The 12,841-nt window shown below is 57.7% G+C and overlaps 5 non-coding genes and 3 pseudogenes across 5 annotated transcripts; all 8 read left to right on the forward strand.

Moving 5' to 3' along the window:
• Nucleotides 1-765: 765 nt before the first annotated feature.
• LOC146715687 (5S ribosomal RNA) lies at nt 766-884 on the forward strand. Its single transcript, XR_014919554.1, has one exon. It is a non-coding gene; the product is annotated as a 5S ribosomal RNA (ribosomal RNA).
• Nucleotides 885-1,815: 931 nt separating this feature from the next.
• LOC146715688 (5S ribosomal RNA) lies at nt 1,816-1,934 on the forward strand. Its single transcript, XR_014919555.1, has one exon. It is a non-coding gene; the product is annotated as a 5S ribosomal RNA (ribosomal RNA).
• A 1,448-nt stretch (nt 1,935-3,382) lies between these two features.
• On the forward strand, nt 3,383-3,501 carry LOC146715689 (5S ribosomal RNA; annotated as a pseudogene).
• A 2,367-nt stretch (nt 3,502-5,868) lies between these two features.
• LOC146715690 (5S ribosomal RNA) lies at nt 5,869-5,987 on the forward strand. Its single transcript, XR_014919404.1, has one exon. It is a non-coding gene; the product is annotated as a 5S ribosomal RNA (ribosomal RNA).
• Nucleotides 5,988-8,632: 2,645 nt separating this feature from the next.
• Nucleotides 8,633-8,751, forward strand: LOC146715691 (5S ribosomal RNA). Its single transcript, XR_014919557.1, has one exon. It is a non-coding gene; the product is annotated as a 5S ribosomal RNA (ribosomal RNA).
• A 937-nt stretch (nt 8,752-9,688) lies between these two features.
• LOC146715692 (5S ribosomal RNA) lies at nt 9,689-9,807 on the forward strand (annotated as a pseudogene).
• A 1,102-nt stretch (nt 9,808-10,909) lies between these two features.
• LOC146715693 (5S ribosomal RNA) lies at nt 10,910-11,028 on the forward strand. The gene has a single exon (XR_014919439.1). It is a non-coding gene; the product is annotated as a 5S ribosomal RNA (ribosomal RNA).
• Nucleotides 11,029-11,727: 699 nt separating this feature from the next.
• Nucleotides 11,728-11,846, forward strand: LOC146715694 (5S ribosomal RNA; annotated as a pseudogene).
• Nucleotides 11,847-12,841: the final 995 nt, after the last annotated feature.

The following is a 12,841-nucleotide window of genomic DNA, read 5'->3' on the forward strand; positions in this document are numbered from 1 at the left end:
CCAAAAGCAGCTCCCCATTAATGAGGGCACATTAACGACATTGCTTTTGGCTGTTTTCCAATGTCTTGTGCTGCTAGCTGATGCCACTTACACCACACCAGGGCCTGTGGCTGCTGGCTGAGGCCACTTACACCACACCAGGGCCTGTGGCTGCTGGCTGAGGCCACCTACACCACACCAGGGCCTTAGTTGCTATTGAGGCCAATTACACCACACCAGGGTCTGTGGCTCTTGCTCAGGCCACTTACACCACACCAGGGCCTGTGGCTGCTGGCTGAGGCCACTTACACCACACCAGGGCCTGTGGCTGCTGGCTGAGGCCACCTACACCACACCAGGGCCTTAGTTGCTATTGAGGCCAATTACACCACACAAGGGCCTGTGGCTGCTGGCTGAGGCCACCTACACCACACCAGGGCCTGTGGCTGCTGGCTGAGGCCACTTACAACACACCAGGGCCTGTGGCTCTTGCTCAGGCCACTCATATCACACCAGGCCCTGTGCTTCTGGCCGAGGCCATCTTCACCAAACCAGGCCCTGTGCTGCTTGCTGTGGCCATGTACAACACACCAGGTCCTGTGCTGGTTCCTGACGCCATCTTCAACAATCCAGGGCCTGTGCTGTTGGATAAATGCCAAACTGAGCCTTTGGGTTAGGGTATTATGCAAACATGCAGGTATGGTTATAGGATTGTCTTCGTAACTTCAGGTACTTGCCACCTAATCACTTGAATCCATAAATTGAGACATTGTGCTGGGGCCAGCAGCTTACGGCCATACCACCCTGAGCACGCCCGACCTCGTCTGATCTCGGAAGCTAAGCAGGGCTGGGCTTGGTTAGTACTTGGATGGGAGACTGCCTGGGAATACCTGGTGCTGTAAGCCTTTCATGTCATTGAACCGCTTTTGATCCAGAGAAGGTGTGTATTAAAAGACCAAAAGCAGCTGCCCATTAATGAGGGCACATTAACGACATTGCTTTTGGCTGTTTTCCAATGTCTTGTGCTGCTAGCTGATGCCACCTACACCACACCACGGCCTTATTTGCTGGCTGAGGCCACATACACCAAACCAGGGCCTTAGTTGCTATTGAGGCCACTTACACCACACCAGGGCCTGTGGCTGCTGGCTGAGGCCACCTACACCACACCAGGGCCTTAGTTGCTATTGAGGCCAATTACACCACACCAGGGTCTGTGGCTCTTGCTCAGGCCACTTACACCACACCAGGGCCTGTGGCACTGGCTGAGGCCACTTACACCACACCAGGGCCTGTGGCTGCTGGCTTAGGCCACCTACACCACACCAGGGCCTTAGTTGCTATTGAGGCCAATTACACCACACAAGGGCCTGTGGCTGCTGGCTGAGGCCACCTACACCACACCAGGGCCTGTGGCTGCTGGCTGAGGCCACTTACACCACACCAGTGCCTGTGGCTTCTGGCTGAGGCGACTTACACCACACCAGGGCCTGTGGCTGCTGGCTGAGGCCACTTACACCACACCAAGGCCTGTGGCTCTTGCTCAGGCCACTCACATCACACCAGGCCCTGCGCTTCTGGCCGAGGCCATCTTCACCAAACCAGGCCCTGTGCTCCTTGCTGTGGCCATGTACAACACACCAGGCCCTGTGCTGGTTCCTGAGGCCATCTTCAACAATCCAGGGCCTGTGCTGTTGGATAAATGCCAAACTGAGCCTTTGGGTTAGGGTATTATGCAAACATGCAGGTATGGTTATAGCATTGTCTTCGTAACTTCAGGTACTTGCCACCTAATCACTTGAATCCATAAATTGAGACATTGTGCTGGCGCCAACAGCTTACGGCCATACCACCCTGAGCACGCCCGACCTCGTCTGATCTCGGAAGCTAAGCAGGGCTGGGCTTGGTTAGTACTTGGATGGGAGACTGCCTGGGAATACCTGGTGCTGTAAGCCTTTGATTTTCATGTCATTGAACCGCTTTTGATCCAGAGAAGGGGTGTATTAAAAGACCAAAAGCAGCTGCCCATTAATGAGGGCACATTAACGACACTGCTTTTGGCTCTTTTCCAATGTCTTGTGCTGCTAGCTGATGCAACCTACACCACACAAGGGCCTGAGTGACCGGCTGGGGCCACTTACACCACATCAGGGCCTGTGGCTCTGGCTGAGGCCACTTTCACCACACCAGGGCCTGTGGCTCTGGCTGAGGCCACTTTCACCACACCAGGGCCTGTGGCTGCTGGCTGAGGCCACCTACACCACACCAGGGCATTAGTTGCTATTGAGGCCACTTACACCACACCAGGGCCTGTGGCTGCTGGCTGAGGCCACCTACACCACACCAGGGCCCTTTTGCTGCTGGCTGAGGCCACTTACACCACACCAGGGCCTGTGGCTGCTGGCTGAGGCCACTTACACCACACCAGGGCCTGTGGCTCTTGCTCAGGCCACTCACATCACACCAGGCCCTGCGCTTCTGGCCGAGGCCATCTTCACCAAACCAGGCCCTGTGGTTCTTGCTCAGGCCACTTACACCACACCAGGGCCTGTGGCTCTGGCTTAGGCCACTTACACCACACCAGGGCCTGTGGCTCTTACTCAGGCCACTTACACCACACCAGGGCCTGTGGCACTGGCTGAGGCCACTTAGACCACACCAGGGCCTGTGGCTGCTGGCTGAGGCCACTTACACCACACAAGGGCTTGTGGCTGCTGGCTGAGGCCACCTACACCACACCAGGGCCTGTGGCTGCTGGCTGAGGCCACCTACACCACACCAGGGCCTGTGGCTCTTGCTCAGGCCACTTACAACACACCAGGGCCTGTGGCTCTTGCTCAGGCCACTTACACCACACCAGGGCCTGTGGCACTGGCTGAGGCCACTTACACCACACCAGGGCCTGTGGCTGCTGGCTTAGGCCACCTACACCACACCAGGGCCTTAGTTGCTATTGAGGCCTATTACACCACACAAGGGCCTGTGGCTGCTGGCTGAAGCCACTTACACCACACCAGGGCCTTAGTTGCTATTGAGGCCAATTACACCACACCAGGGTATGTGGCTCTTGCTCAGGCCACTTACACCACACCAGGGCCTTAGTTGCTATTGAGGCCAATTACACCACACCAGGGCCTGTGGCACTGGCTGAGGCCACTTACACCACACCAGGGCCTGTGGCTGCTGGCTGAGGCCATGTACAACACACCAGGCCCTGTGCTGGTTCCTGAGGCCATCTTCAACAATCCAGGGCCTGTGCTGTTGGATAAATGCTAAACTGAGCCTTTGGGTTAGGGTATTATGCAAACATCAAGGTAGGGTTATAGGATTGTCTTCGTAACTTCAGGTACTTGCCACCTAATCACCTGAATCCATAAATTGAGACATTGTGCTGGGGCCAGCAGCTTACGGCCATACCACCCTGAGCACGCCCGACCTCGTCTGATCTCGGAAGCTGAGCAGGGCTGGGCTTGGTTAGTACTTGGATGGGAGACAGCCTGGGAATACCTGGTGCTGTAAGCCTTTCATTTTCATGTCATTGAACCGCTTTTGATCCAGAGAAGGGGTGTATTAAAAGACCAAAAGCAGCTGCCCATTAATGAGGGCACATTAACGACATTGCTTTTGGCTGTTTTCCAATGTCTTGTGCTGCTAGCTGATGCCACCTACACCACACCAGGGCCTGAGTGACCGGCTGGGGCCACTTACACCACATCAGGGCCTGTGGCTCTGGCTGAGGCCACTTACACCACACCAGGGCCTGTGGCTGCTGGCTGAGGCCACTTACACCACACAAGGGCTTGTGGCTGCTGGCTGAGGCCACCTACACCACACCAGGGCCTGTGGCTGCTGGCTGAGGCCACCTACACCACACCAGGGCCTGTGGCTCTTGCTCAGGCCACTTACACCACACCAGGGCCTGTGGCTCTTGCTCAGGCCACTTACACCACACCAGGGCCTGTGGCTCTTGCTCAGGCCACTCATATCACACCAGGCCCTGTGCTTCTGGCTGAGGCCACTTAGACCACACCAGGGCCTGTGGCTGCTGGCTGAGGCCACTTACACCACACCAGGGCCTGTGGCTGCTGGCTGAGGCCATCTACACCACACCAGGGCCTGTGGCTGCTGGCTGAGGCGACTTACACCACACCAGGGCCCTTTTGCTGCTGGCTGAGGCCACTTACACCACACCAGTGCCTGTGGCTTCTGGCTGAGGCGACTTACACCACACCAGGGCCTGTGGCTGCTGGCTGAGGCCACTTACACCACACCAGGGCCTGTGGCTCTTGCTCGGGCCACTCACATCACACCAGGCCCTGCGCTTCTGGCCGAGGCCATCTTCACCAAACCAGGCCCTGTGGCTCTTGCTCAGGCCACTTACACCACACCAGGGCCTGTGGCTGCTGGCTGAGGCCACCTACACCACACCAGGGCATTAGTTGCTATTGAGGCCAATTACACCACACCAGGGTCTGTGGCTGCTGGCTGAGGCCACTTACACCACACCAGGGCCTGTGGCTCTTGCTCAGGCCACTTACACCACACCAGGGCCTGTGGCTGCTGGCTGAGGCCACTTACACCACACCAGGGCCTGTGGCTGCTGGCTGAGGCCACCTACACCACACCAGGGCCTGTGGCTGCTGGCTGAGGCCACCTACACCACACCAGGGCCTGTGGCTGCTGGCTGAGGCCACTTACACCACACCAGTGCCTGTGGCTTCTGGCTGAGGCGACTTACACCACACCAGGGCCTGTGGCTGCTGGCTGAGGCCACTTACACCACACCAAGGCCTGTGGCTCTTGCTCAGGCCACTCACATCACACCAGGCCCTGCGCTTCTGGCCGAGGCCATCTTCACCAAACCAGGCCCTGTGGCTCTGGCTTAGGCCACTTACACCACACCAGGGCCTGTGGCTGCTGGCTGAGGCCACCTAGACCACACCAGGGCATTAGTTGCTATTGAGGCCAATTACACCACACAAGGGCCTGTGGCTGCTGGCTGAGGCCACCTACACCACACCAGGGCCTGTGGCTGCTGGCTGAGGCCACTTACACCACACCAGGGCCCTTTTGCTGCTGGCTGAGGCCACTTACACCACACCAGTGCCTGTGGCTTCTGGCTGAGGCGACTTACACCACACCAGGGCCTGTGGCTGCTGGCTGAGGCCACTTACACCACACCAGGGCCTGTGGCTGCTGGCTGAGGCCACCTACACCACACCAGGGAATTAGTTGCTATTGAGGCCAATTACACCACACCAGGGTCTGTGGCTCTTGCTCAGGCCACTTACACCACACCAGGGCCTGTGGCTCTTGCTCAGGCCACTTACACCACACCAGGGCCTGTGGCTGCTGGCTGAGGCCACTTACACCACACCAGGGCCTGTGGCTGCTGGCTGAGGCCACCTACACCACACCAGGGCCTGTGGCTGCTGGCTGAGGCCACCTACACCACACCAGGGCCTGTGGCTGCTGGCTGAGGCCACTTACACCACACCAGTGCCTGTGGCTTCTGGCTGAGGCGACTTACACCACACCAGGGCCTGTGGCTGCTGGCTGAGGCCACTTACACCACACCAAGGCCTGTGGCTCTTGCTCAGGCCACTCACATCACACCAGGCCCTGCGCTTCTGGCCGAGGCCATCTTCACCAAACCAGGCCCTGTGCTCCTTGCTGTGGCCATGTACAACACACCAGGCCCTGTGCTGGTTCCTGAGGCCATCTTCAACAATCCAGGGCCTGTGCTGTTGGATAAATGCCAAACTGAGCCTTTGGGTTAGGGTATTATGCAAACATGCAGGTATGGTTATAGCATTGTCTTCGTAACTTCAGGTACTTGCCACCTAATCACTTGAATCCATAAATTGAGACATTGTGCTGGAGCCAGCAGCTTACGGCCATACCACCCTGAGCACGCCCGACCTCGTCTGATCTCGGAAGCTAAGCAGAGCTGGGCTTGGTTAGTACTTGGATGGGAGACTGCCTGGGAATACCTGGTGCTGTAAGCCTTTGATTTTCATGTCATTGAACCGCTTTTGATCCAGAGAAGGGGTGTATTAAAAGACCAAAACCAGCTGCCCATTAATGAGGGCACATTAACGACACTGCTTTTGGCTCTTTTCCAATGTCTTGTGCTGCTAGCTGATGCAACCTACACCACACAAGGGCCTGAGTGACCGGCTGGGGCCACTTACACCACATCAGGGCCTGTGGCTCTGGCTGAGGCCACTTTCACCACACCAGGGCCTGTGGCTGCTGGCTGAGGCCACCTACACCACACCAGGGCATTAGTTGCTATTGAGGCCAATTACACCACACCAGGGTCTGTGGCTCTTGCTCAGGCCACTTACACCACACCAGGGCCTGTGGCTCTTGCTCAGGCCACTTACACCACACCAGGGCCCGTGGCTGCTGGCTGAGGCCACCTACACCACACCAGGGCATTAGTTGCTATTGAGGCCAATTACACCACACCAGGGTCTGTGGCTCTTGCTCAGGCCACTTACACCACACCAGGGCCTGTGGCTCTTGCTCAGGCCACTTACACCACACCAGGGCCTGTGGCACTGGCTGAGGCCACTTACACCACACCAGGGCCTGTGGCTGCTGGCTGAGGCCACTTACACCACACCAGGGCCTGTGGCTGCTGGCTGAGGCCACTTACACCACACCAGGGCCTGTGGCTGGTGGCTGAGGCCACCTACACCACACCAGGGCCTGTGGCTGCTGGCTGAGGCGACTTATACCACACCAGGGCCCTTTTGCTGCTGGCTGAGGCCACTTACACCACACCAGTGCCTGTGGCTTCTGTCTGAGGCGACTTACACCACACCAGGGCCTGTGGCTGCTGGCTGAGGCCAATTACACCACACCAGGGTCTGTGGCTCTTGCTCAGGCCACTTACACCACACCAGGGCCTGTGGCACTGGCTGAGGCCACTTACACCACACCAGGGCCTGTGGCTGCTGGCTGAGGCCACTTACACCACACCAGGGCCTGTGGCTGCTGGCTGAGGCCACTTACACCACACCAGGGCCTGTGGCTGGTGGCTGAGGCCACCTACACCACACCAGGGCCTGTGGCTGCTGGCTGAGGCCACTTACACCACACCAGGGCCCTTTTGCTGCTGGCTGAGGCCACTTACACCACACCAGTGCCTGTGGCTTCTGGCTGAGGCGACTTACACCACACCAGGGCCTGTGGCTGCTGGCTGAGGCCACTTACACCACACCAGGGCCTGTGGCTGCTGGCTGAGGCCACCTACACCACACCAGGGCCTTAGTTGCTATTGAGGCCAATTACACCACACCAGGGTCTGTGGCTCTTGCTCAGGCCACTTACACCACACCAGGGCCTGTGGCTGCTGGCTGAGGCCACCTACACCACACCAGGGCCTTAGTTGCTATTGAGGCCAATTACACCACACAAGGGCCTGTGGCTGCTGGCTGAGGCCACCTACACCACACCAGGGCCTGTGGCTGCTGGCTGAGGCCACTTACACCACACCAGGGCCTGTGGCTGCTGGCTGAGGCCACCTACACCACACCAGGGCCTGTGGCTGCTGGCTGAGGCGACTTATACCACACCAGGGCCCTTTTGCTGCTGGCTGAGGCCACTTACACCACACCAGTGCCTGTGGCTTCTGTCTGAGGCGACTTACACCACACCAGGGCCTGTGGCTGCTGGCTGAGGCCAATTACACCACACCAGGGTCTGTGGCTCTTGCTCAGGCCACTTACACCACACCAGGGCCTGTGGCACTGGCTGAGGCCACTTACACCACACCAGGGCCTGTGGCTGCTGGCTGAGGCCACTTACACCACACCAGGGCCTGTGGCTGCTGGCTGAGGCCACTTACACCACACCAGGGCCTGTGGCTGGTGGCTGAGGCCACCTACACCACACCAGGGCCTGTGGCTGCTGGCTGAGGCCACTTACACCACACCAGGGCCCTTTTGCTGCTGGCTGAGGCCACTTACACCACACCAGTGCCTGTGGCTTCTGGCTGAGGCGACTTACACCACACCAGGGCCTGTGGCTGCTGGCTGAGGCCACTTACACCACACCAGGGCCTGTGGCTGCTGGCTGAGGCCACCTACACCACACCAGGGCCTTAGTTGCTATTGAGGCCAATTACACCACACCAGGGTCTGTGGCTCTTGCTCAGGCCACTTACACCACACCAGGGCCTGTGGCTGCTGGCTGAGGCCACCTACACCACACCAGGGCCTTAGTTGCTATTGAGGCCAATTACACCACACAAGGGCCTGTGGCTGCTGGCTGAGGCCACCTACACCACACCAGGGCCTGTGGCTGCTGGCTGAGGCCACTTACAACACACCAGGGCCTGTGGCTCTTGCTCAGGCCACTCATATCACACCAGGCCCTGTGCTTCTGGCCGAGGCCATCTTCACCAAACCAGGCCCTGTGCTGCTTGCTGTGGCCATGTACAACACACCAGGTCCTGTGCTGGTTCCTGACGCCATCTTCAACAATCCAGGGCCTGTGCTGTTGGATAAATGCCAAACTGAGCCTTTGGGTTAGGGTATTATGCAAACATGCAGGTATGGTTATAGGATTGTCTTCGTAACTTCAGGTACTTGCCACCTAATCACTTGAATCCATAAATTGAGACATTGTGCTGTGGCCAGCAGCTTACGGCCATACCACCCTGAGCACGCCCGACCTCGTCTGATCTCGGAAGCTAAGCAGGGCTGGGCTTGGTTAGTACTTGGATGGGAGACTGCCTGGGAATACCTGGTGCTGTAAGCCTTTCATTTTCATGTCATTGAACCGCTTTTGATCCAGAGAAGGTGTGTATTAAAAGACCAAAAGCAGCTGCCCATTAATGAGGGCACATTAACGACACTGCTTTTGGCTGTTTTCCAATGTCTTGTGCTGCTAGCTGATGCCACCTACACCACACCACGGCCTTATTTGCTGGCTGAGGCCACATACACCAAACCAGGGCCTTAGTTGCTATTGAGGCCACTTACACCACACCAGGGCCTGTGGCTGCTGGCTGAGGCCACCTACACCACACCAGGGCCTTAGTTGCTATTGAGGCCAATTACACCACACCAGGGTCTGTGGCTCTTGCTCAGGCCACTTACACCACACCAGGGCCTGTGGCACTGGCTGAGGCCACTTACACCACACCAGGGCCTGTGGCTGCTGGCTTAGGCCACCTACACCACACCAGGGCCTTAGTTGCTATTGAGGCCAATTACACCACACAAGGGCCTGTGGCTGCTGGCTGAGGCCACCTACACCACACCAGGGCCTGTGGCTGCTGGCTGAGGCCACTTACACCACACCAGTGCCTGTGGCTTCTGGCTGAGGCGACTTACACCACACCAGGGCCTGTGGCTGCTGGCTGAGGCCACTTACACCACACCAAGGCCTGTGGCTCTTGCTCAGGCCACTCACATCACACCAGGCCCTGCGCTTCTGGCCGAGGCCATCTTCACCAAACCAGGCCCTGTGCTCCTTGCTGTGGCCATGTACAACACACCAGGCCCTGTGCTGGTTCCTGAGGCCATCTTCAACAATCCAGGGCCTGTGCTGTTGGATAAATGCCAAACTGAGCCTTTGGGTTAGGGTATTATGCAAACATGCAGGTATGGTTATAGCATTGTCTTCGTAACTTCAGGTACTTGCCACCTAATCACTTGAATCCATAAATTGAGACATTGTGCTGGAGCCAACAGCTTACGGCCATACCACCCTGAGCACGCCCGACCTCGTCTGATATCGGAAGCTAAACAGGGCTGGGCTTGGTTAGTACTTGGATGGGAGACTGCCTGGGAATACCTGGTGCTGTAAGCCTTTGATTTTCATGTCATTGAACCGCTTTTCATCCAGAGAAGGGGTGTATTAAAAGACCAAAAGCAGCTGCCCATTAATGAGGGCACATTAACGACACTGCTTTTGGCTCTTTTCCAATGTCTTGTGCTGCTAGCTGATGCAACCTACACCACACAAGGGCCTGAGTGACCGGCTGGGGCCACTTACACCACATCAGGGCCTGTGGCTCTGGCTGAGGCCACTTTCACCACACCAGGGCCTGTGGCTCTGGCTGAGGCCACTTTCACCACACCAGGGCCTGTGGCTGCTGGCTGAGGCCACCTACACCACACCAGGGCCTGTGGCTGCTGGCTGAGGCCACTTACACCACACCAGGGCCTGTGGCTGGTGGCTGAGGCCACCTACACCACACCAGGGCCTGTGGCTGCTGGCTGAGGCGACTTATACCACACCAGGGCCCTTTTGCTGCTGGCTGAGGCCACTTACACCACACCAGTGCCTGTGGCTTCTGTCTGAGGCGACTTACACCACACCAGGGTCTGTGGCTGCTGGCTGAGGCCAATTACACCACACCAGGGTCTGTGGCTCTTGCTCAGGCCACTTACACCACACCAGGGCCTGTGGCACTGGCTGAGGCCACTTACACCACACCAGGGCCTGTGGCTGCTGGCTGAGGCCACTTACACCACACCAGGGCCTGTGGCTGCTGGCTGAGGCCACTTACACCACACCAGGGCCTGTGGCTGCTGGCTGAGGCCACCTACACCACACCAGGTCCTTAGTTGCTATTGAGGCCAATTACACCACACAAGGGCCTGTGGCTGCTGGCTGAGGCCACCTACACCACACCAGGGCCTGTGGCTGCTGGCTGAGGCCACTTACAACACACCAGGGCCTGTGCTGCTTGCTGTGGCCATGTACAACACATCAGGCCCTGTGCTGGTTCCTGAGGCCATCTTCAACAATCCAGGGCCTGTGCTGTTGGATAAATGCCAAACTGAGCCTTTGGGTTAGGGTATTATGCAAACATGCAGGTATGGTTATAGGATTATCTTCGTAACTTCAGGTACTTGCCACCTAATCACTTGAATCCATAAATTGAGACATTGTGCTGGAGCCAGCAGCTTACGGCCATACCACCCTGAGCACGCCCGACCTCGTCTGATCTCGGAAGCTAAGCAGGGCTGGGCTTGGTTAGTACTTGGATGGGAGACTGCCTGGGAAAACCTGGTGCTGTAAGCCTTTGATTTTCATGTCATTGAACCGCTTTTGATCCAGAGAAGGGGTGTATTAAAAGACCAAAAGCAGCTGCCCATTAATGAGGGTACATTAACGACATTGCTTTTCGCTGTTTTCCAATGTCTTGTGCTGCTAGCTGATGCCACCTACACCAAACCAGGGCCTTAGTTGCTATTGAGGCCAATTACACCACACCAGGGTCTTTGGCTCTTGCTCAGGCCACTTACACCACACCAGGGCCTGTGGCACTGGCTGAGGCCACTTACACCACACCAGGGCCTGTGGCTGCTGGCTGAGGCCACTTACACCACACCAGGGCCTTATTTGCTATTGAGGCCACTTACACCACACCAGGGCCTGTGGCTCTTGCTCAGGCCACTTACACCACACCAGGGCCTGTGGCTCTTGCTCAGGCCACTCACATCACACCAGGCCCTGCGCTTCTGGCCGAGGCCATCTTCACCAAACCAGGCCCTGTGCTGCTATCTGTGGCCATGTACAACACACCAGGCCCTGTGCTGGTTCCTGAGGCCATCTTCAACAATCCAGGGCCTGTGCTGTTGGATAAATGCTAAACTGAGCCTTTGGGTTAGGGTATTATGCAAACATGAAGGTAGGGTTATAGGATTGTCTTCGTAACTTCAGGTACTTGCCACCTAATCACCTGAATCCATAAATTGAGACATTGTGCTGGGGCCAGCAGCTTATGGCCATACCACCCTGAGCACGCCCGACCTCGTCTGATCTCGGAAGCTGAGCAGGGCTGGGCTTGGTTAGTACTTGGATGGGAGACTGCCTGGGAATACCTGGTGCTGTAAGCCTTTCTTTTTCATGTCATTGAACCGCTTTTGATCCAGAGAAGGGGTGTATTAAAAGACCAAAAGCAGCTGCCCATTAATGAGGGCACATTAACGACATTGCTTTTGGCTGTTTTCCAATGTCTTGTGCTGCTAGCTGATGCCACCTACACCACACCAGGGCCTGAGTGACCGGCTGGGGCCACTTACACCACATCAGGGCCTGTGGCTCTGGCTGAGGCCACTTACACCACACCAGGGCCTGTGGCTGCTGGCTGAGGCCACTTACACCACACCAGGGCCTTAGTTGCTATTGAGGCCAATTACACCACACCGTGGTCTGTGGCTCTTGCTCAGGCCACTTACACCACACCAGGGCCTGTGGCACTGGCTGAGGCCACTTACACCACACCAGGGCCTGTGGCTGCTGGCTGAGGCCACTTACACCACACAAGGGCTTGTGGCTGCTGGCTGAGGCCACCTACACCACACCAGGGCCTGTGGCTGCTGGCTGAGGCCACTTACACCACACCAGGGCCTGTGCCTCTTGCTCAGGCCACTTACACCACACCAGGGCCTGTGGCTCTTGCTCAGGCCACTTACACCACACCAGGGCCTGTGGCTCTTGCTCAGGCCACTCATATCACACCAGGCCCTGTGCTTCTGGCTGAGGCCACTTAGACCACACCAGGGCCTGTGGCTGCTGGCTGAGGCCACTTACACCACACCAGGGCCTGTGGCTGCTGGCTGAGGCCATCTACACCACACCAGGGCCTGTGGCTGCTGGCTGAGGCGACTTACACCACACCAGGGCCCTTTTGCTGCTGGCTGAGGCCACTTACACCACACCAGTGCCTGTGGCTTCTGGCTGAGGCGACTTACACCACACCAGGGCCTGTGGCTGCTGGCTGAGGCCACTTACACCACACCAGGGCCTGTGGCTCTTGCTCGGGCCACTCACATCACACCAGGCCCTGCGCTTCTGGCCGAGGCCATCTTCACCAAACCAGGCCCTGTGG

This window comes from Copadichromis virginalis, linkage group LG3 (assembly GCF_057382275.1).
Source record: "Copadichromis virginalis isolate Kocher_CV1m ecotype Utaka linkage group LG3, C_Virginalis_male_GT1.1, whole genome shotgun sequence".
NCBI classification, from domain to species: domain Eukaryota; kingdom Metazoa; phylum Chordata; class Actinopteri; order Cichliformes; family Cichlidae; genus Copadichromis; species Copadichromis virginalis.